The sequence below is a fragment of the Armigeres subalbatus genome, chromosome 2 (genome assembly GCF_024139115.2).
Source record: "Armigeres subalbatus isolate Guangzhou_Male chromosome 2, GZ_Asu_2, whole genome shotgun sequence".
In the NCBI taxonomy this organism is placed as follows: domain Eukaryota; kingdom Metazoa; phylum Arthropoda; class Insecta; order Diptera; family Culicidae; genus Armigeres; species Armigeres subalbatus.
Window position 1 is genome coordinate 169986319 of NC_085140.1, and position 27467 is coordinate 170013785.

A 27467-nucleotide genomic window follows, 5' to 3' on the forward strand; every position below is an offset into this window, starting at 1 on the left:
CTCTGGCCACTTCCGGAATATTCCGGAACTCTAAGGACGTTGTTTCTGACATTTGTTTTATGAGTCTTTTGTCCAACATCACCAATGGTATTAGTTGTACGCACAGTTCGACTTAAAAAAACATATCGAGAAAAATACAAGCACATGTTTGCCCTTGTGTTTGCCTTTCATTTTATTTTGAGCCTTGTTGGTCAGTTTTAGGCACCCGAACTGGTTCAGGATTACTAGCTGGGGACATATATCTGGATACCTAAGCCATATCTCCATCTTTTTTTTACGAAATACATATGAAGGAATGTTCGTTTGACAGAAAGTCATTCGGCCGAATGCCACTTGGCCAAATAACACGTTACGCCGAAAGTCATCTTAAAAACTTAATCGAAAGAGAGGTTTGTGTCGTTTGATTGAAAATTACTTTTTGGTTGAATATGTCTTTTTGCTGAACAGATGATTCGGCCAAACATGCCGCTTAGCTGTTAAGGTAAGTAGGAGGTTGGTACAAAATGCGGCTCATATGCAGGGTTGTTACGACTACGCGGATTTCGCGATTTTCGCGGATTTCGTGGTTTTCGCGGATTTGGCGCGGATTTACATAACGATTTTAGGGTTTCGCGCGGATTTGGCGCGGATTTAGTTTTAGGTGAAAATTTCTAAGAAAAAATCTAAGGAAGTTTATTTGAAAATTAGTTTTATCATAAAAACGTTTATGCCTATCTAGATGGGCTTTATTTTCATTACCAAATGTTGTTGAGAACAAATTTACGTTTCAAGTTTATTAACATTATTTTTTGGATATGTCCAAGTCCTTATTTAATGGCATGCATTACACTCTCAAGCATCATTTAAACAAATGTTATGAGGAGAGATACGCCACTTGTTGTCATTTTAATCCATTCTAAAACACGACGCACATAAACCATGTCTATTGAAGGACATGAGCACCCATTTTCATCTTGTCAATTTCTTCGTAATTCCAAGATATTTGTCAGTTTCTGATTGGTTGTTTATTTTACGATGAACCACTCAGCATATCATTTTTCAAAAGTCGTCAGGAATTCTTTCATAATATTGGAATATTTTATATTTCCTTTATAACATTCATCTAGTACGAATGAAGGTTTATACAACAATTGAAAACATAAAAATGTTCTGTGATTTAATGCTGATGCTTCATTTTAATAATTTCTTCCGCAGAAAGTCGATCAAAAATTAGAAGATGATTCTCAAAAGTTATTTCTGGGCTCTGGCGGTTTTTTTTATGATATTTTCGGTTAACTCCGGTGGTATTTTACAGAATTGCCAAAAGAAAACGAAGAAACTTCCTAAAGAAATTTCCACAAGGACCCTATGATGATCCTTGTATATATTCCTTGCAAATAAATTTCCACAGCGTAAAGAGGATTTCTGCAGCATTAAAAACCCGAAAAATTATAAAGATTATATATATGGAGGAGGTTCCTGGAGCGGTGACCGCAGGAATGACTATAGAAAATCGAAAAGAATACCGTCTTGAATTTACAAGAGTTATAGCGATGGTCACAGATATTTCTTTAATAAGTGCTCAAAAATTGAACTGGAGTTTTCCGCAGGAAATCACTAATCAATTTCTGCAAGAATTTCTAAAGCGATTTCCGTAGGAATCATGAAGGATTTCTGCAAGTAAGCTCTGAAGATATTCCGCAGGTTATTTGTGGAGAATTTACTTGAACTCACGCCAAATTTCCCAAATGAATTACAAAATAGTTTCCCAGGGAATTTTTGTAAGAATACTCGGAGAAATTCCCACAGATGTTCTCGGAAGAATATCCACAGACAATTTGGAGCAACTTCTGCACTTCAGATAAAGATCCAAGGGCAGTTGGAATTCGGCAAACATTCCCATGAAAATTTCCGGAGGATGACCCGCAGAAATCTTTGGGATGAATCGGCGCACGAAAAATGAATTTCTACAGGAGTTCTCGGAGTTTTTAAATGAAATTCCAGTAAGAATGGTAAAAAAAACTGCGTGAATTTTTAGAAAAGCTTGTTACAAGAATTGAAGGAGAAATAACGGACTAATTTCTGTTGGACTTTACGCAAATTATTCTGCCGTATTTCAAAAGAAATTTCTTCTGAAATTTCTAAAAATATTCCTCTGGAAGAAATTTAAACTTGATTCTGACTTAAAAATCAACGGAGCTTGAGCAACTATGTTAGATTTTGTATTATTTGTTTCTTGATATGAATTCAAATATTTGTTTCACAGAAGTTTTGTTTAAAAACGGAGCTTCATTGTCTAATTCCTTAATATCTAAGCAAGTTTGTCTTGTGATCAATAACTACAACAAAGCTGCCTAATTAATTACTTTAAAGAAAATTGCGGTTTTGCCAGATATTTTAATATTTGGCACGTTTATCTTTAATCAATTATGATCAAATCTGGCCTTAACATTCATTTGTAATAAACGTACCTTGTGCAGAATTTTATAAAGTTCTATCAACAAAAAAAAAAACTGATAATAACGGTACAAATTATGCCAAAGCCATCATCTAATCCAAAAAGCGGTGCTTATGCAAATAGTTTTGACTGTTTAGTTCTTGTTCTCTTGGATTCAGTACTTCTAGTGGCGAATAAGGCCATTCAGAAGGGTTGTAATATTTACTGCCGGTTTATTAGTCCTATTAGCATTTTGAAACAAACATATGCTGCAGTTTTAAATCATATTTAAAATCAGTAATAATTGTAAAAAAAGAAATTTTTGAGAATACGCTCAGAAGACAGAAGACATTTAACGTGTATTTGCTTAGAATTTTGATCTGGATCGTGCGGATTTGGCGCGGAATGGGTTTCATGTCGCGCGAAAATGGCGCGGATTTGATTTTAGTCGGCGCGGATTTGGCGCGGAAAATATTTCAGGATCTCCGTAACAACCCTGCATATGTCATATGACTTAACAGGTCATTTGGTCGACACCCGAGTAGACGAAAATAGCTTAATAATATCAAATCTTGATCAGTGTTGGTAAAAACTCAAAATCTCAAAACTCATGGATGATTCAAATCAAGCGTGAGTTGAAACGCACCCAACTCAGCACCTAAAAATTCATGGATGAGTTGAATCATCCATTTGAATCATCGTAGGTTTTCTTTTGTTCTTCTTCGTTAATAACAGTGAACTGACGTTTGTCACATAAAATATTAGACACTCTTTTATGTATAAGCAATAAATTGCCCCTAAATTGATTTCAAATGCGTTTTTAAACCAAAATGATTTTTTAGCAAATGAGTGAAATGATGCGTTCTAGCATGAAAAATTCAAGCGTGATGCATTCCTTTAAAATCGCAGACGATTTCGTTCGCACGGGAGCGCTCGTTGATTGAGATTTATGAGCGATTTTACCAACACTGATCTTGATAAGATAGCAAAATAAGATATGGACATGATTGATATAAGAGATAAATATCAATATTTTGCACTAAAATATCATAAGGAAATCAACATGACATAATTTGTAAGAAGGGATCAATATCAAATGCAATTGGCTTGTTCTTATCCATAGCATATCTTGATATATAAATGATTTTTCGGTTCAAATTTTTGATATTGTTGCCTGTTCTTTTATCTCTTATATCAATCAAATCCATATCATGTTTTGTTATTCTGTTCATGGCTTCTGCCCGGGAATGGTCGCAGGGCCATACATATTTGGTCGCACGAATCATACCCGGAGAAAGCCATTTTACCAAAAGGCTAGCTGGCCGAACGGTCCATATAGCCGAAAATGTAATTTGGCCGAAAACAAATGTATAGCCTTGACCATAAATTCGACTAAATAGGTCGATTGACAGCATAATCTATTTCAACTCAAGCCGTTCAGTTTTTTTTTCGAAAATAAGCCGATTTAGTCCAGACCAGATGAAAACAAACATATTACAAAACAAGTTGTGCAAACATCGCAGAGAACAAATGGTCGGGGTTCAGCCAAACCACACCAAGCGCCAATAAAAAAATTCCAATTTTTTTGCCAAACTTTTCGTGTAACAAATTCACTTAATCACAAATCACGTCGGACATCGTTCAACGCCAAAACTGAGGATCCCCTATAACAAATTTACGCATGAATTGACTTGAAATGCTTTCCGTTCTCCTTTTGTGAACAAAATATCACAATTCAGTCAAAAAGCCGCTTGGTGCGGTTTGGCTGAACCCCGACCCCGATAATCTTGTGTTCTTTGCACTGGTCATTTTGAAGTACATATGTCTTCTTATTCCCGTGATCCAGTGCTAATTTGCTGATAAATTTGGCCGAATGCGGTTTCTTATATAATTGGTAAATGAGAAGTGAGCAGTCTTACATCTCAATTCTCAGTTCTAACTTCTCACTCAGTTCACTTCACTTCACTACTTCCATCTGCTCACTTCTCATTATTTAACTCTCACTTCTCATTTGTGCAAAATTATATCACAATGTGAAATTTTTTTTCAACTATTCGGTGAACTGGCATCATTAACAAGATCGTTACACGAACAAACGCTCCAACATTAATACGGTAGTCGGCAAGCAGTGAAGAAGGTCGATAACTATCAATAAGATCTGGTCCAAATTAGTCAACGCATCATATTATCGCATCACCCATGAGACTAGTGCCAAACGTAAAATGTGACAAATTTCTATCAATTTTTTAGCACACTAGCACTACGTTACAGGGATGTAACGACATACTTCAAAATTATCAGTACAAAGTTCACAAAACTTCTTGTCTTGACTTGTTTAGCCTATTTAGTGTAGTCTGCTCTATATGAGTTTACATCATTTGTAAAGGGTTTGTTTTTATTTGTTATGTCTAACAGATTTTTTCGACAAAACATCTCTTGCTCTCTCTTCGCCTAGTTTTTCGTCCAAACAATATTTTTGGCCATATGAACTGGTCGTTTAAACTGACATATAGGTTAAATGGGATTTTCAGCGGTAGATCTGTGCAAAATGATATTTCCGACCGTATTACCTTGTGACCTGTTCGGCCAAATGACCTTTTCAACTATAGGACCAGTTCGGCATTATATTTTAGACGAAATAATATTTTCGCCCGAATGACATATTTGGTCTTATGACCTTTTCGGCTGAATTTCATTTTGGCCCGGCAAAGTTTCATTTTGGCCGAATAACATGTTTGGTGACAAGACATTTTCATTCGTATGTCTCATTTGGCTAGAAGTCATTTGCGACTAAATAGCATTTTGGGTCGAATACTTTGTGAGCATGAGCATGAGCATGATGATCGTGCATTTCGTAGTTGCCACTCCGTGATTGACCAGAACAATCGCAATTGCACAGGGAACCAACGGATGGAAGCATGGGATTTGCTCTCCAACCTCAATGTGCACAATCCGAGAGCTCTAGTATTTTATATGATCGATAACGGCGCTGGCCACGTCCTCGCGATCTATCGGGGGTGGGAAGGAATTGATGATGCAATCACTCGTCCACTGCAAGCCGAGAACACCTCTGCACTCGCCACGAGTTTATGTGGGATTTTATTGGAATCTGGGGGTTACGTTTTATGGCAGAGGTTTGTCTTGGTTAACGGGTTGCCAATGGATAGTAATGAAAGGGTGGTATATTCTAATTGGATGCCGCAACGAGCTTTTTCGCTCATTTCGAATTCTAACAGTTACCTGCTAGAACTAATTAAGTTGTAGTTATAGGGACAGAAGATGGGAACGGTATGCACGCCAATTTCCAGTTCTAGCGATTGCCAGAACATGAGAAATATGTATATGGTATGATACAAACTAGGAGGAATGGAACGGGCAACAACAATTTTTATGGTTTGTTCATAACGTAAGAACGACACGACACTCATAAAAAACGCGACGCGAGACAAGACATAACACTTATAGTTCTTACAATCGTCAACAAGTTAAAATTTACCTTATCTGTCGACCGGTTGACCGGTAAATTTTAACTTGTTGACGATTGTAAGAACTATAAGTGTTATGTCTTGTCTCGCTCGCGTCGCGTTTCTTATGAATGGAACGGGCCAGGGATTGAACCCACGATTTCCTGCGTATGAAGCAGAAGTGACAGCCATATGACCACCAAGCCCGTCATAGCATTTTGGGTCGAATACTTTGTTTCGCCAAACCTCTCTTTCGGCAAAATGACTTGCTCCACAACTGAGAGTGTCTATAGAAGGAAGAAGTTGAACACTCTCATTTATCACATTTTGTTTCTCACTACTCACATCTCACTTATCTTTTCTAGCACGTCACGATGAAAAATCAGAAGTAAGAACTGAGAAGTGATATGTACTTAAGACGTTTCGACTAAACGAGTTTTCCGATCGAATCGGATAAATGTAATTTTTGTTAAATCCTTTTCGGGGTACTATCTGTTCGGTTAAATGACATTTTCGACTGTATGACCTTGTGACTCGTTTGACCAAATCCGCTGTTCACTGCTCAACGACCCTTTCGACTGTAGGCCAAATAAATTTTTCGGTGGTATGGCCCGGTCATTTTCAGCGAAACGACCCGTTCGGTTCGGCAGTAACGGCCTAACGTTTTATTCCTTTGAAAACTTCTCCAGTAATTCATTCTGAAAGCCCTTCCAAAATTTTTTGGATGATTATTCTATGAATTTCTTCGTAACATCCTTCGGAAATGAATCCGGTAATTCCTTCGAAAATTCGAAAAATCAGTTTAAAACTTCCACAACAAATTCCTTCGGGAGATTCTTTATGAAAACCATCGGCAATTCGTTCAGGAATAGGGTTTCTTACCCCATTCCCGGCCTAACATGCGTACGACTGCATTATTTAATTGATATTTATGACAGGAAGCAACTTTTTCTGAAATTTGTAGGCTGTATAATACTGCATTGGGGTTCACTTCTGCTTAAAAAATAGCTATTCGTGCTAAATATCGTTCAAAGAAGCTTTTATTTGATTTAAATTAACGAGATGCAGCACTCATTTCAGTCATAGCGATTCCCAATCCGGCATACAAAAAACCAGTTCCCGGCCTAAGCAAAATTTCACTCAATCTCTCAACATTTTACTCTCATTCTCTCTCGGGACGGTAGAAAATGCGATGTAAACAAAAATATGCACGTTCCACGACAACAAGATGCCAGATGGTATTATTCATAATCATTTTTATTTGGTTGCGAAGATATATACACTCATCCAGATTTCTTCCAAATACTTTAAAACAATATTTATTTCACCTTTTAAAATCGAGAGAACTATAAATAACATGATAACGTCAACATATTAGACAATTTTCCTATTAACGATGAAGGCCTTTTGGCAGCACGGTGCGGCTAGAAGTTCTTGGGCCGAGGTGAATTTTTGTTCGGTTTGTGAATACATTTTAAAATGTATTCTAGTATGTTTAAATAAGTTCTAGTGAAACGAACAAATAAGAATAATTGAAGTGCGGGTGTAATGGCACATAAATGGAACGTCATTACTAGCGTAATTCCACACGGGATATAGCCTAAATGTATACAATATTTGACGTGAATCGTCTATCTTGCATGCAAGTTGTAAGAAATTTTGTTAGGAAGAGGACCCTTTCAACGTAAGTAAGTAAGTAAGAATAGCGTAAGTTTCCATATGACAAATTTTACGCGCTGTTTACCTCTCATTTTTTTTCGGTGTGTACATTTAAGGAAATACCTTCCGAAATTCCTTTAGAACCTACGGAAAATATTTTGGGATTTCATTCGGAAGTTCCTTCGAGAATTAGAAATTTATTCGGATTTTTTTAGGTTTAGATTTTTTTGGGTTTAGAAATTTCATTAGATTTGTTTTATGTATGGGATTTTTTTTAAGAAATACATACCTTTTGAAATTGTATTAGAAATTCACAAAAAAATCCTCTAGTAAATCTTTCATATTCGGCCAAATGAGCTTTTTGGTGGTATCACTAAATGCCATTTTTGGCCAAATGACTTGTTTAGCGAAACGTAATTTTTAGCCGAATGACTCGTTCGGTTCGGCCAAGCGACATTTAAGGTGATTATACAATTAAGCCAAGAGGTGAATTTCCAATTCACCACACGGTTTCTACTCATATAATGAAAAGTTCAAATCTAGCGTAATAATGTTCGTACAATGCTGAAATTAAAGTCGATTGTTTAGCATAAGTAAGCAAACGATCCACGGATGTTTCATCTCCATGGGCGTTGTGGTTCTCTCAATTCATGCTCTTGAAAAATCACTAGAAAAAGCACGTGGTTTCCAAGATGGCCGATTTGTGGCTTTGTTGTATTACCACCTTAAGGTCGACTGATCTCTATATAGTACCTATTAGGGAAGCAACTGTACTAATAGTAGAAAGTCTCATATGAAATCAATGGATTGCACGATTATGGGAACCAAATTTATTCTTCTTCTTCTTTGACTCTACTTTCCAACTGGAACTTTGCCTGCTATTCAATTTAGTATGTATTCTATTAGCATTTCCTCAGTTATTAGTTGAAATCTTTTTTATGCCTTTTCTATGCCTGTCAATTGTAATCTTGTGTGGTAAGTACAATGGATAAACATGCTAGACCGGACCGAGAATCGAACTCGCCATCTCTGGATTGGTAATCCTACGCCTTATTTGCTCGCAGGGCTACTGGAGACCCTCAAAATTAATTTTTACCACCACTAAAAGAACAGTGTACCCATTAGTGGTGCAAGCAATTTTTGGTAGTTGGTGATGTTAAACAACATCAATTTCATTTTTTTAACAAATTAGTTAATTATCAAAAATCGGCAAATTTCGCATAATTAACGATTTAAAAAAATCCCTTTGTGAATCTACTAAACCTTCCACTATTGATACCGTAATTGTATGCAGTACTGTGAATCCCGTCTTGTGAGTGATCTTTGAAGTTTTCAGTGCAGCTTGTGTGACGATGGCAACTTTTTGTTGTGTTTCTTATAGGAAAAAATAAAAAAAGATTATCTCTTCGAACTGGTATCTGTTTCCATAAACAGTACAGAAATGTGCCACATTATGTCGCACCCAATGTAGATCAATTATTGGAACTACCCGATTCGGGTAGTTTTAACATGTGTAGCAACATTGTTTGGTGCACATTAATATTCGCGAACCATTCATACATACATATATATCATAAATTGCCCAACATCGTCGTCGTCGACGACGACGAAGACGACATCCATAAAAGGAGATCAAAATTATTCCCAAAAGGCCACCGTCACCCGACTGACAAGATTACCCCAGAGCAATGCGTTTTATTTTTGGATGTGGCGGGTTTTTTTTCTGTTTGTATATTTATTGTATCACGTCTGTCACTTCTGAGTCCTTTTATGGATTCCAGAGCACGCTGCTGCAGGCAGTGCAATTTCTGCCAGTTTTGGAATACCGGGACAATTTTGAAGCATATTTTGCGAACCAATGCAATGCCGAGGCACGTGGGGATGTTTGTTGCTGCGGGAGAGCATAATCTCGAAAAAGGTTACTTAAAAGTCGACACTCGTATCTTTTTCTTCTCTGACCTAACCTGGTTCCTTGTTTTGCCACATGGGGATCGGTAGTAGTACTGTGATGGCCCTAAGTTTGTAATCACCACACTTTTGTATGATTGTAATTATCTGGTTAATCAATTAAGACATACCTTGGTTGAACTAATTTCGAAGAACTTATTTCGTTGATTCGTAATATTGTTCGTCTGCCCAAACCTTGGATCACTATCAACGGTAAATTATGTATTGTACGATATTACTACAGTTGGATAGACTCCTCTTAGTATGACCGCAGTCTTATGATCAGGAGTGTTTCCACATACCTATGCAACGCCACTCAAATCGGATTCGCGCGACATAATAAAGGCAATAAACGGAGCAGCACTAACAACGACAGCGCAACCGGGACCGGGATCATACCTCCAACATGCAAATATTTTTTTTTGCTGAATGGTTGAAAGGAATGTATCAAATGGGTATGCATGAACGTTGAAAGAGAAAAAAAAAGAACTCCCAGTGCACAAAGAACTGCCAGACAACACAGTCAAGGAGGAAATGGTTATTTAAAGAAAACGGGTTAAGACGACACCGTGCAATCAAAATCAATTGAGACTGGTTTCCGAAGCGGCAGCGCGGCATCCCGACAGAAGGATTGGAAGGAAGCGCAGAGAGAAAGAGCTCTACTTTAAAGGAAGTTTGGGATGTACGTCAGGTGGTGCAGCGGAACGGGAAGGGCTTTGTTGTTGACTATGTTGTGAAGCTGTTCCCTTGCCGCCGCGGATGGCGAGGTTATTAATCTGGAATTCTTGACAAAACCGGAATCGGTAGAAGCGGATGGGGCGTGGATGATTCATTCATAAGTTCGAAGAAAGTAATCAATGATGTTTGAGCATAATTTTCTAGAAGAAAATTTTATAATGTTTTCCAGAAATAAATTAGGATTATTAACATTGAGACAAAACACAAAAAGAAAAGGGTGAGCTAGATGACAAATTTTGCCAGTTTTTTTTCGAATGGTTGACATAATTGGTTAATCATCAATCAATCTAATTATAAATTCTAAGATTAATTGACTGACCTATTATTTTTTTGAATTATACAGCTATAAAATTTGAAAATAAGTTGTTGTGTGTAGTTGGCTGATTTATTTGATTTTAACAATTGAACAATTTATTTAATTTAAACAATTTCTTAGATCTTATCTAAATCGCTCAATTTGTCCAGTTTTAATGTTAAATGTAATCTCATAGACGTAATGAACTAAAAAATCTACATTTTGTTTAGCTTATTTCATTAGATTGCAATATCAGTTCCAGGTAATGAGTACGGTGTAATGCTATGTCATGAAAAAGAAAAACAAATTTTCCTAATGCCTACATAGCTTTCTTATGACAGCACCAGAAGTCGCATACCACGCGTGCAAAGCAATGACCTCACATATCAACGTAAACACTGGAAATTACACGCTCCCTAAAGAAGAAAAAAGTCCGTTAAGAAATTCCACCGCATAAACAAATCCCCATTTCATCAAAGTGACACTGATACCGTCCAGGCTGGCTGATGGAGGTAGGATGAGGTACCTACTTCATGCAAAGGCCCCGCAGTCCATGTGTGTGGTATATTCCGGACAACCTCAAACAGATTGCGATCCAAATCGTTTCCCAGTAACGTTTTGTATTTCGCTGAAATCGCGAAAAGCAGAATCTAAAAGTACGACGACGCTGGCTTGCTTGACTATCGTGTTGTACACCCGTGCCCGTCGTCTACCGTTGTTGGATAGTGGGTATCTGAATGATATACGGACATGAGTAGGGGGGCATGTTTGTCTTGGGAGCCATTAGAAGCATGGCGTGATTATGATGATTTTGTAAAAGAAAGGCAAAAAACTTGTCGCTATATTGTACTGAAATTGGAGTGTTCCGAAAGTTTCAGTTGTGCCTCGAGGATGGCGGACTGAGGAATCAACAACTGGCGACAACTTGTAGTGTAACTTTACGGTAATAGTAGTATGCACGACGATGTAGATTGTATGGAGTAAGAACTCCCTCGAGTTTGTCTCGCACATGGAGGCCATCAGCATGTGCTCAAGTACGGCGCGGCTCGCTTCCAACCATGCCGCGGCCAACACCTAGTGCCGTGAATAAATCATTACAATTATGCTTTAATAGTCTCTGAGGGACGTGAACTGGGTTTCCTACTAGGCTGGCTGTGGTGCTTTCTCCTCCTATGCGTACATCATCACGCAGGGCTGTCGCTTGAAGTGGATGCATCATGGTTGAGAGTTCTACAGTTAGTCGAATTACTTGGAAGTTGTTTCATAAGAAATGCGTGTTACAAACCACCTTCTTGGCACATAAGCTGCCGCACCAGAGTCGGTGTTAGCTCTTTAATTGCTTTTTATATGCCATTAAGTAACCCTCACTCTATGTAAATCTGCCTTGACGCACGAGAACATGCATATTACACACAGATCGTTTATGTTTGATAGATTTTCCCTTTTTTACCCTTCGACTCAATCTAGGTGTGAAACATCATCATGACTTGAGAAATTTTCATGTACCTCAACACAGATAGCTAACATAAAACACTACAATTCTTGATACGCTTCCCGCAGTTCCTGGCAGTAGGTACCCGTTTGGCCATCAAGGCATCATTATTAGGGCAGTAGCTGACGCGTCGTCGACCGTAAAATACTCCCCCCTTGCCCTCGCGGTGTTCGTTGACGCAAAACAGATGTTCACTTTTTTTGGGTCATTGTTCGGAAGAAACGACTGGAATAAACTTCAAATCGGTTACTTTCTGTCAACAAGTTTCGAGCGAGCCCTAGTTGGGCTGGCTGCGGGGTTACCACATCATCGTGGTCAACCCAGTGCGTGCAGTTATGGCTGTTTCACCGATAGATGTTATCTAGGTTGTGGGTCTAGCAGAAAGGAACGATATTCAAATTCCGGACCTGTGAAATGGGTGGCAATAAAAAATAACCGTCGAACGTTAATGAATTTACCCAAAAACTGGGCCCCTTTCACAACAACTATCAATTATTTGGATTTCGATGCTATTGTGGGTGGAGAAGGGTTTGTGGTTGGCACTAACCTTCCAGTGCGATGAATATAATAATGGGGTTTCTTACCATTTAAAAACGAATGAAAATTTGGCTATAACGTACCTTTTTAGTTTTCAAGACTGTGCGTGTGCACGGTATCGGAAACGCACGGAATCGACACACGTAGAGCCGTTACAACCTGGAATATACGATGAGAAAAAGGTAAATTAATAGATTGTTTCGTTTTGGAATACTTTTTAAGTTTTGAATGTTGCAGGTACGGAAAAATAATGATACGAAAATGATTAAAATCCGATGTAGACAAACACTCATTAGCGGGAACCCTTACTGACAATACATTTATGAAGAAAGGCCTTCGAGAGCACCCCACTACCATGTGAGCCAGAAGGTAAGCAAATTTGGCAGTGGGAACGGTTTAAAATGCACCAATGGCATTAGAGTGGGAACAAAGTCTCGAGTAGCACAAGTTTGACCGATTTGGTTGTAGCAACTCATATACGACTGAATTCAGTCGTACATAGGTCACAGTAGCTCATTAACAACAAGTATGCTGCTTGGGGCGTTTTATCATAACATGACGGTGCTTCTCAGACTTTCCACACTTATATCAGGCTTTGATCTGTAAGACAACTTACTGACCCTTCTTGAAACCATTTGTGTGTCATGAAAGGTCGATATTTTGTTATTACTTTCGTGGTGTTACTGGTAGACCCGTGCGCTGATGTAAATTATATCGGCGATGGCGTGATAGTTCTTTTTCTGCCAGCGGCGGTGGCATGGGTCGGCGTAAACTTATTTCATGCTCTAAAAATTCTCCGAAATTTCTTCGTAAGTTCCTCCAAAAATTTAGTGATTAACTCAAAATTTTAGAAAAAAAACACTCTAACAAAGAATAATAAAAATCCTCCAAGAATTTCTCCAAAAGTCCCCGAAAGAATTCATCAGAAAGTTCGTCCTGGAATTTCTTCGGAAGTTTCTCCAGCAATTCCCTCCGGAAGTTCTTCAAGGAATTCCCTTCGGAAGTTCCTCCAGGAATTCCTCCGGAATTTCCGCCAAGAATTCCTTCGGAAGTTTCGTCAGGAATTTCTCCGAAAGTATCGAGAAAGTATCCTCCGGAACTTTATCCAGCAATTCCTCCAGAAGTTACGCCAGTAGTTCTTCCGGAAGTTCCTCTCCGGAAGTTCCGCCAGGAATTTCTCCGAAAGTTCCGCTAGGAATTTCTCCGAAAGTTCCCCTAAGAATTTTTCCGAAAGTTCCGCTAGGAATTTCTCTAGAAGTTCCTCCAAGGATTCCTCCGGAAGTTCCATCAGTAGTTCTCCCGGAAGTTTCGCCAAGAATTCCTTCGGGACGAATTACTTTTCCAGTTGTCACGGTGGATTTTGTTGTGCGAATATCCAAAGGAATTTCTGATAGATTTAGATAAGCAATTCCTGGAAAAGTTCTTGTAGAAATTCCTCAAGAAATTAGCGAAAGAATTACTGGTTTAAATCTCTTGAGCAATCTTTAGATAAATTCTTGAAAGATTTTCTGGTGGATTTCCCGATGGACTTACAGGAAAAGTTTTGGAAGATTTTCCTAATAAAACAACTCATGTAGAAATTCAGAAGAATTTTTAGAAGTAGAAGTATTTTCATAGGAATGTCTTAGGCAATTAAAATGTAGATTTTCCACACAAACCTACAAATGAGACTTTGAAATACTTTCAAACTGAAATATCGACGGAAGTAAGATTTTTTTTAGGTTTTCTAAGAGCAGTTCATTCAATTACTGAAAATTGTTTCCTGACCTCTGGGTCAGTTTGTAACAATAATAAGTCACTCCACTTTGCATGTAGGTCAAATGAAAATGATTTATATTAGTGTGACAGTAGATGCATAAGTATTAGAATATTATGCCTTGCAACAAAATGACAACTTTCGTGATCATTTTCCAAGGCTCTCATAGATGTGTAAAATTTATCCGCAGTACAAATAGCACGTGCTATCAAAGCATTCACCGTCAGAATCCACCACGTGGCGGCCAAATTTTCAAAAATATCAAAGTAGCTTTTTTCTGGAGGTATGTTTTTCTTGGGCGACTATCTTGCGCTCATTTTCCGTTGCGACTAAAAATAAGCGTAGGAGTAGATTTTATTATGAGCGGTACAATACTAGAGGTGTTCCCAAGTAACATTTTAAGTTTTATAACGCTCTTGGAAACCAAAATTTACTCTACAAGAGTGTTATAAAACCAGTATAAAACCAATATGTTACTAGGGTTGTTATCCCATACTGAATTTGTGATCAACATGATTTAACCATAGTAACCCGGATTTTGCATAAAAGGTTTGGTCGGTACCTTGAATGTCAAATTTATTGTTTTAGTTTTTAGCTACTGGGATGAAAACAAGAACATATGACACATAAAGTACCGTCTTCAACAAAACCTTTTAAGAGGCTCAGAACTCTCTTTTCAAGAGACCCGAAGCCTTTTCCAAGAGGCTCAGAGGCCTTCTTTCAAGTGGTTTGGAAGCATTCTTTCAAGAGGCTCGGAAGCCTCCTTTCAAGAGGCTCGGAAGCCTCCTTTCAAGAGGCTCGGAAGCCTCCTTTCAAGAGGCTCGGAAGCCTCCTTTCAAGAGGCTCGGAAGCCTCCTTTCAAGAGGCTCGGAAGCCTCCTTTCAAGAGGCTCAGAAGCCTCCTTTCAAGAGGCTCAGAAGCCTCCTTTCAAGAGGCTCAGAAGCCTCCTTTCAAGAGGCTCGGAAGCCTCCTTTCAAGAGGCTCGCCAGCCTCCTTTCAAGAGGCTCGGAAGCCTCCTTTCAAGAGGCTCGGAAGCCTCCTTTCAAGAGGCTCGGAAGCCTCCTTTCAAGAGGCTCGGAAGCCTCCTTTCAAGAGGCTCGGAAGCCTCCTTTCAAGAGGCTCGGAAGCCTCCTTTCAAGAGGCTCGGAAGCCTCCTTTCAAGAGGCGCGGAGCCTCCTTTCAAGAGGCTCGGAGCCTCCTTTCAAGAGGCTCGGAGCCTCCTTTCAAGAGGCTCGGAGCCTCCTTTCAAGAGGCTCGGAAGCCTCCTTTCAAGAGGCTCGGAAGCCTCCTTTCAAGAGGCTCGGAAGCCTCCTTTCAAGAGGCTCAGAACGCCTTCTTTCAAGAGGCTCAGAACGCCTTCTTTCAAGAGGCTCGGAAGCCTCCTTTCAAGAGGCTCGGAAGCCTCCTTTCAAGAGGCTCGGAAGCCTCCTTTCAAGAGGCTCGGAAGCCTCCTTTCAAGAGGCTCGGAAGCCTCCTTTCAAGAGGCTCGGAAGCCTCCTTTCAAGAGGCCTGGAAGCCTCCTTTCAAGAGGCTCGGAAGCCTCCTTTCAAGAGGCTCAAGCCTCCTTTCAAGAGGCTCAGGAAGCCTCCTTCAAGAGGCTCGGAAGCCTCCTTTCAAGAGGCCTGGAAGCCTCCTTTCAAGAGGCTCAGAAGCCTCCTTTCAAGAGGCCTGGAAGCCTCCTTTCAAGAGGCTCAGAAGCCTCCTTTCAAGAGGCCTGGAAGCCTCCTTTCAAGAGGCTCAGAAGCCTCCTTTCAAGAGGCCTGGAAGCCTCCTTTCAAGAGGCTCAGAAGCCTCCTTTCAAGAGGCTCGGAAGCCTCTTTTCAAGAGGCCTGGAAGCCTCCTTTCAAGAGGCTCGGAAGCCTCCTTTCAAGAGGCTCGGAAGCCTCCTTTCAAGAGGCTCGGAAGCCTCCTTTCAAGAGGCTCGGAAGCCTCCTTTCAAGAGGCTCGGAAGCCTCCTTTCAAGAGGCTCGGAAGCCTCCTTTCACTTGAATTCTCGAATTCGAGGCTGTATATTTGAAATGAATTATGAGAAAAAAGCATCTACAAACCAAGACAGATTTGCGATTTGGGCGTAACTTATTTTGTAAACAAACCTTGGAAGGCAAACAATGTTGTCCTACATTTTGTGCAAAAAGTTCTGCTCTTTGATTTTACACCATCTAAACGATTATATATTCTTAATTCATTCAGTGCAACTAATAGAGGGAGAAGAAGAAGAATAGAGGGATATTTGAATTTTAATATTCAAGGTCATACCAATCTGTCAAATAGAAGCACGCCAGAGCCGCAGGAGCGCTGGAGTATTTTCACTCTAAAGCGAGCATTTTCTGAGAAATTAACGATATGTAGGGGAAACGTTTGCATTCTACAGAATCGAATCGCAAATCAGTCCCGAAACAATGCTTTGATTAAGTAAATATTGATTTGATTAAATGTTTAGTAGTATAATTTCATTAGAATTCCTTTAATTATGTACCGTCGTCGGGGGTGACAATGGGTCAAACGGGGGTGAGAATGGGTCACTATTTCAACTACTTAGAATGCTTGTAGTATGGATTAAATGTATCTGAGGGCAAGAAGACTAAAATATAAGAGACCTTTTTGAACGATTTTGCTCTACGACCTCCAGGCTGCCGGTGAGAGCGATGACCCATTCTCACCCCCAGACCCATTGTCACCCCCGATGGCGGTACTTTCTTATAAGTTTTCACCAACATTTAGCCTCTTTGGAATTTGGTAATGACTTACGGTAATGCTAGGTCTTCAATCGCTATAAAAAGTTTAATTGCTTTTTTTCAAATTCCTGCTTATTTTCAAGTGTTTGTTCAAAAAAGTCTTACGAGCTTTAAATAATTTTCTTTAATTTTATCAGCAAACCTTACTGCTTTTACAATAAATATCCTGATAAAATTGCGAAAATTCCAGACTTTTCCAGGCTTTCATATTTTAGGAACTTTTATGAAGTCTATTCGAATTTTTGGAATTCCTTGGGAGCCTCCCGCATTTACGCAGATTTCCAGGTACCAATAAAGTCTTAGCTTGCCTTTTACACCAAAAGACTGTTAGATCGAACAGGCTGTTGGTGCTGTTAGACATGGTTAGACTTTCAATGCGAGAAAGTAGAGAAAACATTAAACATATGAACATTCTTAGGTATTTTTTTAATGGCTCATCAATGAACCATTTTGTAATTGTTTGAATATATTTTCCAGCACAACTCCGGCACAACTCGAAATCTGAGAATGTTCAGAAACAACGTTAAAAATTTTCAATAAAAAAAACTTTTATTTTTTTGTAAATATTTCGAATTCCATGGATATTTTTGCATGTGTTGATACATTAGGATTACTTTTATGTGTTTCAATAAGAAAAACTTGAAAAAGGCAATAAATTTGAGGTATAGGTACATTTTTTTAGAAATCGTCAAATTTCAAAATAAGCAACTTTTGATGCATTGTGAATTGCGACCTGGGTCTTTGTCAGGTGAAACTTTATACTGTTTTCTGTGCTTTGCAATCAAAATGTCAAAAATTAAGTATTTTGAGTTGTGGCAGTATTGCACGAAACCGTTGTGTGCGCTTTTCATTATTTTCTTGCCACATAGTTTCTAGAGTGCAATCAATATCTCAAAAGTTTTTCGGACAAAACAGCAGTTGGAACTTGAAGTCTTTACAGCAAGTCAAGAGCCTGTTAGAATGTTAGAATTCAATGCTTATTATTAAATAACTGAATTGATACTTAAACATAATGTTGTACATTTTATACACTGTTTTACATAATCAAAACCCTCTCAGGAACTTTTAAAAATTTCCGGGAAAATTTTGAAAAGCCTACCGGGAAAACCGGGAAAACCCCGGGAATTTATTTTGTCGACTAGAGTGGTCACCCTGGACTCGGAAGCCTCCTTTCAAGAGGCTCGGAAGCCTCCTTTCAAGAGGCTCGGAAGGTTGATTTTGGTACATAGGGTTACGTGGTGGCCTTGAGGGAAAGCCATATGCCGTTAGTTTTCTGGTTCGTTTTTTATATATCTTGTTAGTTACGCTAATTTTCATTACGGCGGTAGAAATAGGGGGTTTCTCAATGAATGCAAAAGTTCGAAGGGGTACCTCTCAAGGAAAAGGTTGGGTGCCGCTCACTAGGTATACTAAATCTAAAAAAATAGTGGATAGATATCTCAAAAAATAGTTTGAATCACCCCCTACTTGTGTGACCCATGATTGTGGGTCAGTGTAAATGTCAGGTGGATTTGTTATGACACATTATGTTGAAGTTTTGTCTGAGCAAGGAATCTAGTGGCCAAGCTGGCCAACACTAAGTAGAGAGGCGGCAATGTCCCAGTAGGGGATGCAATGCCAATAATAATAAGAAGAATTGGCATTATGGTCTGCATACAACATTCATTAAGCCTGCATGATCTATTCAAATAAACCCGTAACATAGAAAACATCAATACGGCATTAATGCCCATTCGGTATAATTAGGTCATTCCGGAATAATGGCAAACTCGACTAACTCGTCTACCTTTTTAGGAAATTAGAGAAAAAAAAATCAACCGAGATAATCTTCGCAAATTAACCAGAGAAGAAAGATAACCAAGATAGATCACTAGCAGCTCCCTCATGCTGTGCCACCACTCCACCAGCCAGCCGCCACGTGAAAGCGCTCGATTTCGAAGACAACAAACAATCCACAAGATCCGGTCAATAAACCCGGAGCAAAAACAGGAACACCATTAGCTGCTGCAGCACGAACTGCAAATATGGTTTGGTTCTCTTTCTGATGGCGGTCGGTGGAGTGCTGCTGCTGCCCTCATGCTACTGCTACTGCTATTTGTGCCATTTCGGTCCAAAAGATAACAACAACCTCGGCTCTGTAGCAACCTGGCAATCGTCGCGCGGTTATGGTTCGAGGAAGCATGTTGTTTCCCGGGTTCAGCTGTTGAAGTAGTTTATTTTTCCTCCGTTCCCGGTCACTACCAGGGGGGAACGGGGAGGGCAGAGGCTGGCTCAGTTTGTCTGACAACGACGGTTTGTATCCCAGCCAGTAGAAAAAAGTATAGTTTATGATTGTATGCCACGGCTCCAACTGCTACTGACTGTTTGCTGCTGGCATGTCAGCTCCAGATGTGGTAGACAAGAGGGACAGTGTTGCACAATCTGTGAATTATGGACACTTGGATTTGTTGGTGTTGGGAATAAGCGGGAGTCTATGTGATTATATATTTGCATATTTGTGGTATATTTCAATACTGCACTGCACTTGGAATAGTGTAACAAGTTTCAATTGTTTGAGAACCGCTGTTCTTGTAGCATAGAGAAGTGAAAACTTTGCGTTTTTATTCCAATCCGTGGCGGTGGAAACTTCTCCCATTATTTGTTCATCATGGTTCAGATGGAAAGTAATATTAAAGGATGAAAGGAGCAACGTGAGTGGTGCAACACGAGAACGAATATTTTCAACTGAATACGGTAGGAAAATCCAGTAGGTAAATCGTTCCATCTATTGATAAATCTGGAACATATCCATCCGGTTATGTGAATATGACACAACGGAGAATCGATTTAAACTGTTCTCGTGAAGACCTACAATAAAAATTAACTTGTAGAGCCTATCGCCTATCATGTTCGCTTATCCCGCATTTTTTTAATTAAAAATTGAACAGGCAAAACCAAGAATAACTCGTTTCTTGTTAATTGAGTACTACATCAATACTTCATTCCTTGCAAATATTACGGCAAAAATAGGTTTAACCGGTATCAATCATTTTTAGTTTTTGTGTTAGACTGGAATCCACTACAATACTAAAATACGATTCGATACTTGACTTTATATCTCGCGCTTAGTTTCATAGGGGCTAGATCGATTTCTCTTCGTCGATGTTTTCTTTTAATTATTGTGCCAAATTGCGCTAGTTTGTAGATGATTTAATGGTTTGGTGTGATAAAGGATGATTATATCTTGCACCAGAATCAATAATCACGGTTGTAGCTTTTGAAACTATTGAGTTATTAACAAAATATAAAATCGATTAAGAGAAATCGATCAATACAGTTACGCCCCTATGAAACTAAGCGCGAGATATGTAGTTTCACTGCGCTATTTCCTGCACTCCAACGCCAAAAGTATACTATGAATTCCGCCTGCTTAGTGAAAACGTTTACTATACTGCGTCACGTGATTTATTGTGGTGGGGTCATGCTGAGGGCCTGTTGCAAAGTTCCAGTGAATGGACCATTGTGTTTCATTGAAGCCAACTAATAGATTCAAATATACAATAGGCCACGAAAAATATATATCGGGTTGAGCAAACATTTGCTGCAATAGCGCCAGAAATTATGTTAAGTACGATATAATTTTTTTAATTCATTTACTGGAATGCTACATTTTATATTTGGATTCCTAAGGAGAAGTGAATGTTCCAAATTTAAGGAAATATTGTTGACACAACATGATTTTAGATCTGAAGACTCACTAAATTCCATCATTATAAACAATCAAACCAGCTTGATGTCGGCGATTCCTATTATCGTTCCATAAACAAAAAAAAGTAATTTGCCCCGGAAACCGACCCACACTGTACGGAGAAATTTGATCTAGTTTGGGGATTGATTTATCTACTAGCAGGTACGTCGTTGTTGGTTTCTAACCGTACCGCGCTCCGATGAAAAACAATTAACACCGAATTTTCAACGCCTCCCTGCCGTGATTTATGAGCGGAGATTGCATCAAGCCAACCCCGATAGACTTATGAATCATATTATGATAGTAAGGAATCTCCTCCGGGAAATTGTTGGAACTTCCTCCGGGTAATTCTTTGGAAATTCTTTAGAATTTCCTCCGGAAAATTCTTTGGAATTTCCGTCGGGAGATTTCTTGGAATTTTCATCAAAAAATTCTTTAGAATCAAATTTCCATCTGGAAATTCTTTGAAATTTCCACTGGGAAATTCTTTGGAATTTACTCCGGGAAATTCTTTGGAATTTCCTCCGGGAAATTCTTCGGAATTTCCTCCGGGAAATTCTTTGGAATTTCCTCAGGATTTTTTTGAAATTTCCGTTGGGAAATTCATTGGAATTTCCTGCAGGAATTTTCTTTGGGAAATTTTCGGAATTTTCTTTGGGAAATTTTCGGAATTTCCTCCGGGAAATTCTTTGGAATTTCATCAGGATTTTTTTTTTAAATTTCCGTTGGGAAATTCATTGGAATTTCCTGCAGGAATTTTCTTTGGGAAATTTTTGGAATTTCCTCCGGGAAATTCTTTGGGATTTCCTCCGGGAAATTCTTTGGAATTTCATCCGGCAAATTCTTTGGAATTTCCTCCGGGAAATTCTTTGGAATTTCATCTGGGAAATTCTTTGGAATTTCCGTCGGAAAATTCTTTGGAATTTCCTCCGGGAAATTCTTTCAAATTTTTATCGGGAAATTCATTGGAATTTCCTCTATGAAATTGTTTGGAATTCCCTCCATGTAATTCTTTGGAATCTCCCCAGGATTTTTTTTTGAAATTTCCGTTGGGAAATTCATTGGAATTTCCTGCGGGAATTTCCTCTGGGAAATTGTTAGGAATTTCTTCCGGGAAATTGTTGGAATTTCCTCCGGAAAAATTCTTTGGAATTTCCTCCGGGATGGAATTTCCTTCGAGAAATTCTTTTCAATTTCCTCCGGGAAATTCTTTGGATTTTTTTCCGGAAAATTCTTTGTAATTTCTGTGGGGTTTGAATAAGTTACCATCAGCGTGTGATTATATATTACCACCTCAGCGTGTCAATCGGTGATCAGCAAGCCATGACAAGCCTCTTCTCGTCCGATCTCGGTGGCGTGCACATGCACCGATGTAGGGCTGCTGTCATCTCTTCGCTGCAGCCATTTGGAGCCACACATTTTGGCGATCCTACCAGGTTGTTTTTTTTTCGTATCCTGACGCTGATTTCAAAAGGTGAGTTGAATTCAAGTGGCTAATATGCGAAAAGATACAGTATTTAATTTTGTTAAACTTCAACACAGTTTTTGGTTTGGTTTGTGGATAACATTAGTGTATTTCTAAAGCCAGGTCATTACATTCGTTCATAGTGTAATAGCGATTTATATTAATTCATATTGACTACTAGATAAATAATTTCAATAGTATAACTGGGAACACTGTATTTCAAATCGCAATGAAATATTCCATGTAAGCATTTATAGCGCTTCTCATCCATACTTGTATACAAGTCGTAGTGGCTCACGTTGGTCGTTGATAGAAACAATGGCGAGTTGTCAAACCTGACAGACGTCACCAATCCTTCAATGACGGATTGTTATTGTTTTGATCGCGATCTCGACGGTTCGTTGCGATTTCCTCGCGAGTGAAAACTACGCCGTATTTCAACAAATTTTAATGGTTTGAAAGCAATCACAACCATTTCAACTAAGCGCGTCTGGGAGACCGCTGGAAAATGGATTGTGGTTTGGAAAATCACAAAGCGCGTCTGGGAGACCGCTGGAAAATGGATTGTTGTTTGAAAAATCTCAAAGCGTGTCGGGACGACCGCTGGAAAATGGTTTGTGGTTTAGAAAATCACAAAGCGTTTGTAAAATCACAAAGCGCGTCGGGATGACCGCTGGAAAATGGATTGTGGTTTGTAAAATCACAAAGCGAGTCGGGATGACCGCTGGAAAATGGATTGTGATTTGTAAAATCACAAAGCGAGTCGGGATGACCGCTGGAAAATGGATTGTGGTTTGGAAAATCACAAAGCGCGTCTGGGAGACCGCTGGAAAATGGATTGTGGTTTGAAAAATCACAAAGCGTGTTTGAGAGACCGCTGGAAAATGGATTGTGGTTTGAAAAATCACAAAGCGTGTTTGAGAGACTGCTGAAAAATGGATTGTGGTTTGGAAAATCACAAAGCGCGTCTGGGAGACCGCTGGAAAATGGATTGTGGTTTGAAAAATCACAAAGCGTGATAGAGAGACCGCTTGAAAATGGATTGTGGTTTGAAAAATCACAAAGCGTGTTAGAGTGACCGCTGGAAAATGGATTGTGGTTTGGAAAATCACAAAGCGCGTCTGGGAGACCGCTGGAAAATGGATTGTGGTTTGAAAAATCACAAAGCGTGTTAGAGAGACCGCGGGAAAATGGATTGTGGTTTGAAAAATCACAAAGCGTGTTTGAGAGATCGCTGGAAAATGGATTGTGGTTTGGAAAATCACAAAGCGCGTCGGGATGACCGCTGGAAAATGGATTGTGGTTTGTAAAATCACAAAGCGAGTCGGGATGACCGCTGGTAAATGGATTGTGGTTTGGAAAATCACAAAGCGCGTCTGGGAGACCGCTGGAAAATGGTTTGGAAAATCACTAAGCGCGTCTGGGAGACCGCTGGAAAATGGATTGTGGCTTGGAAAACCGTAAAGCGCGCCTGAGAGACTGCCGAAAAAAAGGGTTGACAATCTAGAAAATCCCAGGGTGAGTCCGGGAAGTATAGATTTTGGTTAACATAAATTTATACAATTGACAATGTACATAAGACCACAAGTTTAGCTTATTCTAACGAAATCTGAGAGATATGGAGAACTATAATATGCGACAAAGATGTTTAGAAAGCGAAATGGATTATATATCTTGAAGTTTATTTTGAGATTCACTGACTTAGTAGTCATAGCAGAATTGCCCGTTGAATCAGATATCCGAAATTCACGAAGTTAAAATAACGTTGCCAGCTTTCACAAAGCTATTAGTTTGGAGTTGTTGGATAATAGTACTTGTTACCAAAAATCTAAAATTGAGGTATCGCTATCTTTTTTAAATAAATATCATTTTCTAGGCGGTTGTTCGGAAGTTTAACATCGACATGTTTGAGGTCAGCTTGGTGGTGTTACTATACACGAGGCTGATAGTTGGACTAATTGGGCAGAATAAGTTATTTGGATTATTGCTGCAATCTATTACGTGTCTTGAGAGATCAATATCATAACAACGTTGTCCTGCAATTTAAAATCGTAATTAAGTCAAGTTTATTTTGGAGTTCAGTTTTCAAATGAAACATGTTCAACGTTCAACTTCGTCTTACGAAAATTACTTAAAAAAACACTTTTCCTATGCTAAAGGATTTTTTGTTCCTTTTTTTGAGAGAGAAGAAGGGGAATGTGGGGTTTGAGTAAGTTACCATCGTGTGATTATATATTACCACCTCAGCGTGTCAATCGGTGAGAAACAAGCCATGACTCGTCCTCTTCTCGTCCGATCTCGGTGGCGTGCACACGCACCGATGGAGGGCTGCTGTCATCGCATTTTCGCTGCAGCCATTTGGAGCCACACAATTTCCTCCGGGAAGTTCTTTGGAATTTCCTCCGGGAAATTCTTTGGAATTTCCTCCGGGAAATCCTTTGTAATTTCCACCAGGAAATTCTTTGGAATGTCCGTCGGGAAATTCTTTGGAATTTCCGAAGGATTTTTTTTGAAATTTCCGTTGGGAAATTCATTGGAATTTCCTGCTGGAATTTTCTTTGGGAAATTGTTAGGAATTTCCTCCGGGAAATTGTTGGAATTTCCTCCGAAAAAAATCTTTGGAATTTCCTCCGGGAAGTTCTTTAGAATTTCCTCCGAGAAATTCTTTGGAATTTCCTCCGGGAAATACTTTGGAAATTTTTCCGGAAAATTCTTTGGAATTTCCTCCGAGACATTCTCTGGAGTTTCCGTCCGGAAATTCTTTGGAATTTACTTTGGGAAATTCTTTGAGATTTCCTCCGGGAATTCTTTGGGATTTCCTCCGGGAAATTCTTTGGGATTTCCTCCGGGAAATTCTTTGGAATTTCCTGTGGGAAATTCTTTGGAATTTTCTCCGGGAAATTCTTTGGAACATCTTCCGGGAAATTCTTTGGAATTGTTTCCGGGAAATTCTTTGGAATTTCCTTCGGGAAATTCTTTGGAATTTCCTCCGGGTAATTCTTTGGAAGTTCCTCTGGGAAATTCTTTGGAATTTTCTCCGGGAAATTCTTTGGAATTTCCTCCGGGAAATTGTCTGGAATTTCCGTGGGGAAATTCTTTGGAAATTCTTTGGAAATTTTACCGGATTTTTTTTTTTAGAATTTCCGTTGGATTTTTTTTTTTGAATTTCCTCCCGAAAATTCTTTGGAATTTCCTCCGGGAAATTCTTTTAAATTTCCTGAAAATTCTTCGAAATTTCCTCAGGACATTCTTTGGAATTTCCTCAGGAATTTTATTTGAAATTTCCGTTGGGAAATTCATTGCAATTTCCTGCGGGAAATTCTTTGAATTTTCCTCTGGGAAATTCTTTGGAATTTCCTCCGAGAAGGTCTTTTGGAGCTCCTTCGGGAAGTTTTTTTTTTGAATTTCCTCCGGAAAGTTCTTTAGAATCTGCTCCGGGAATTTTTTTTGAATTGCCTCCAGGAAATTCTTTGGATTTTCCTCCTGATTTTTTGAACTTCAATGGGATTTTTTTTTAATTTCCACGGAAAACTCTATGGAATTTCGACGGAAATTTGTTTGGACTCTCATTCTGGGCATTTGATTCAGCAAATTCTTTGGCATTTGTTCGGGAAATTATTCCTCCGGGAAATGGAACTTATGCCGGTGAATGCTTTGGGATTTCTTCGGTTTTTTTTTAATTACTTTGAGAACTTCTTTGGAATTTCCTCAGAAAAATCTGTCTCTAATTTTTTTTTTCGGAATTTCTCTCAAGAAATTCCTTTGATTTTCTTTCGGGGTTTCCTCCGGTGAAAAAACTAGTTTTGTCTCGAAACGATTCTTGATTGAACAAATATGCAGCATTCGATTTTGATTTCGATTGTGATTTCTTTTTGAATAATCGTGCCTAAATTAACGAACACCCGGCCGGAAATAACTAATACCTAATAAGCGGTAGCAATTTTTTTTGCGATATTCTATGCGAAATAATAATTGATGAGTTTCTATGCAATGAAAAACTAGTTGAACTGAGAATAATTTCCTCGCAATTCAGCATTGTTGCCATGCTCACCTTGATCAAACGATATCATGTCGAATCGGTAAATTTGCTTCCGTACCTGATGCACTTACTGCCACCAACGTTGACGATAAACACGATGCCGATCATCCAATGTGTTTTCTTACTTCTCCTTCTTTTTAATGACGACCCAACAAGGAGATTCCCGTACCGTAGCTTTTACACTTTATTAAACACTCATAGTTCTTGATTGTGAACTTTCTGAGCCATTAACTTCCGAAAATTCTCTGGACCGGTCCGGAATTCAGACCCAGATGGCTTCAGTAAGACCATCTTGTGAATCGCACGTTTTACCGCTGAACTACGGAAGACCCCGACCAGCCAACCAACAGTTGGAGCGATAAAAACAAACGTGTTTGTTGCTCGGATTAGATGTCATCACGAAAAATCACTGCGCGACTCTGAATAACATCCACCGCTACTACGTATACCCCCTCATTTCCACAATCCCCATTCAATCCGTAGGTCGCAGTCATTGCCGCCCCATCGCAATCGAACTAATTCAAGTTCGATGTCAACCATGCCAACACAATACACGACGACGCGACGCGGCTCGGTACCTACATAGCTTTGCAAATTCGCCTCCTACGCGACCCACCGATATCACTATGGGGGATCCCCTTACAAGCGAGCGGTCAAAAATAAAATTGGACTTTTCAAGTGATTTTCCACTTTGCTTTAGCTGTGTATGGTCGAAATAGCATGAATATATAATTTCTAACACCCCCCCCCCCTTTAGGGATCGTCTATGAATTACGTAATATTTTTTTTCATAAATTCGATTAACGTGACAAAGCAATCCAATTTAGGAAGTTTAATTTTATATGTTTTCTTGAGGAGAAGGAAGGGGTTGTACAAAAACTAAGTACAGCAATTTATGGACATCATGAACCCTCCCCCTTCTCCATCCTCATTTGTGGACTGTCGTCTATATATTTTGTATATTTTTGCGGAAGGTAATCATTTTTGTGGGAAGAAAGTAACAAAACGCCTCCCCTACCAATAAATCTAATAACTTTTCATTGCTCTAAATCTGAAGTTGGCGGCGAGAGAACCGAATTAATGTTAAAAGACATTAATTTCATGACATTCGGTGATATTTTTTTGTTCTTACTCTCATGCCTCACAATTTGTATTTAGAACAATCTGTTTGACAAAGTACTAGGTTCTGAAGGATCC

The 27467-nt window shown here is 39.1% G+C and overlaps 1 protein-coding gene across 1 annotated transcript in view; it reads right to left on the reverse strand.

Annotated features, from left to right (window-relative positions):
- The window catches only part of LOC134211177 (neurotactin), a 117867-nt gene that overhangs the window by 35844 nt on the left and 54556 nt on the right, over positions 1 to 27467 (reverse strand). Inside the window, exon 3 of the mRNA XM_062687851.1 lies at positions 12632 to 12707. The gene's annotated coding sequence lies outside the window, so the exon portion shown is untranslated. The remainder of the gene's footprint in view (positions 1 to 12631; positions 12708 to 27467) is intronic.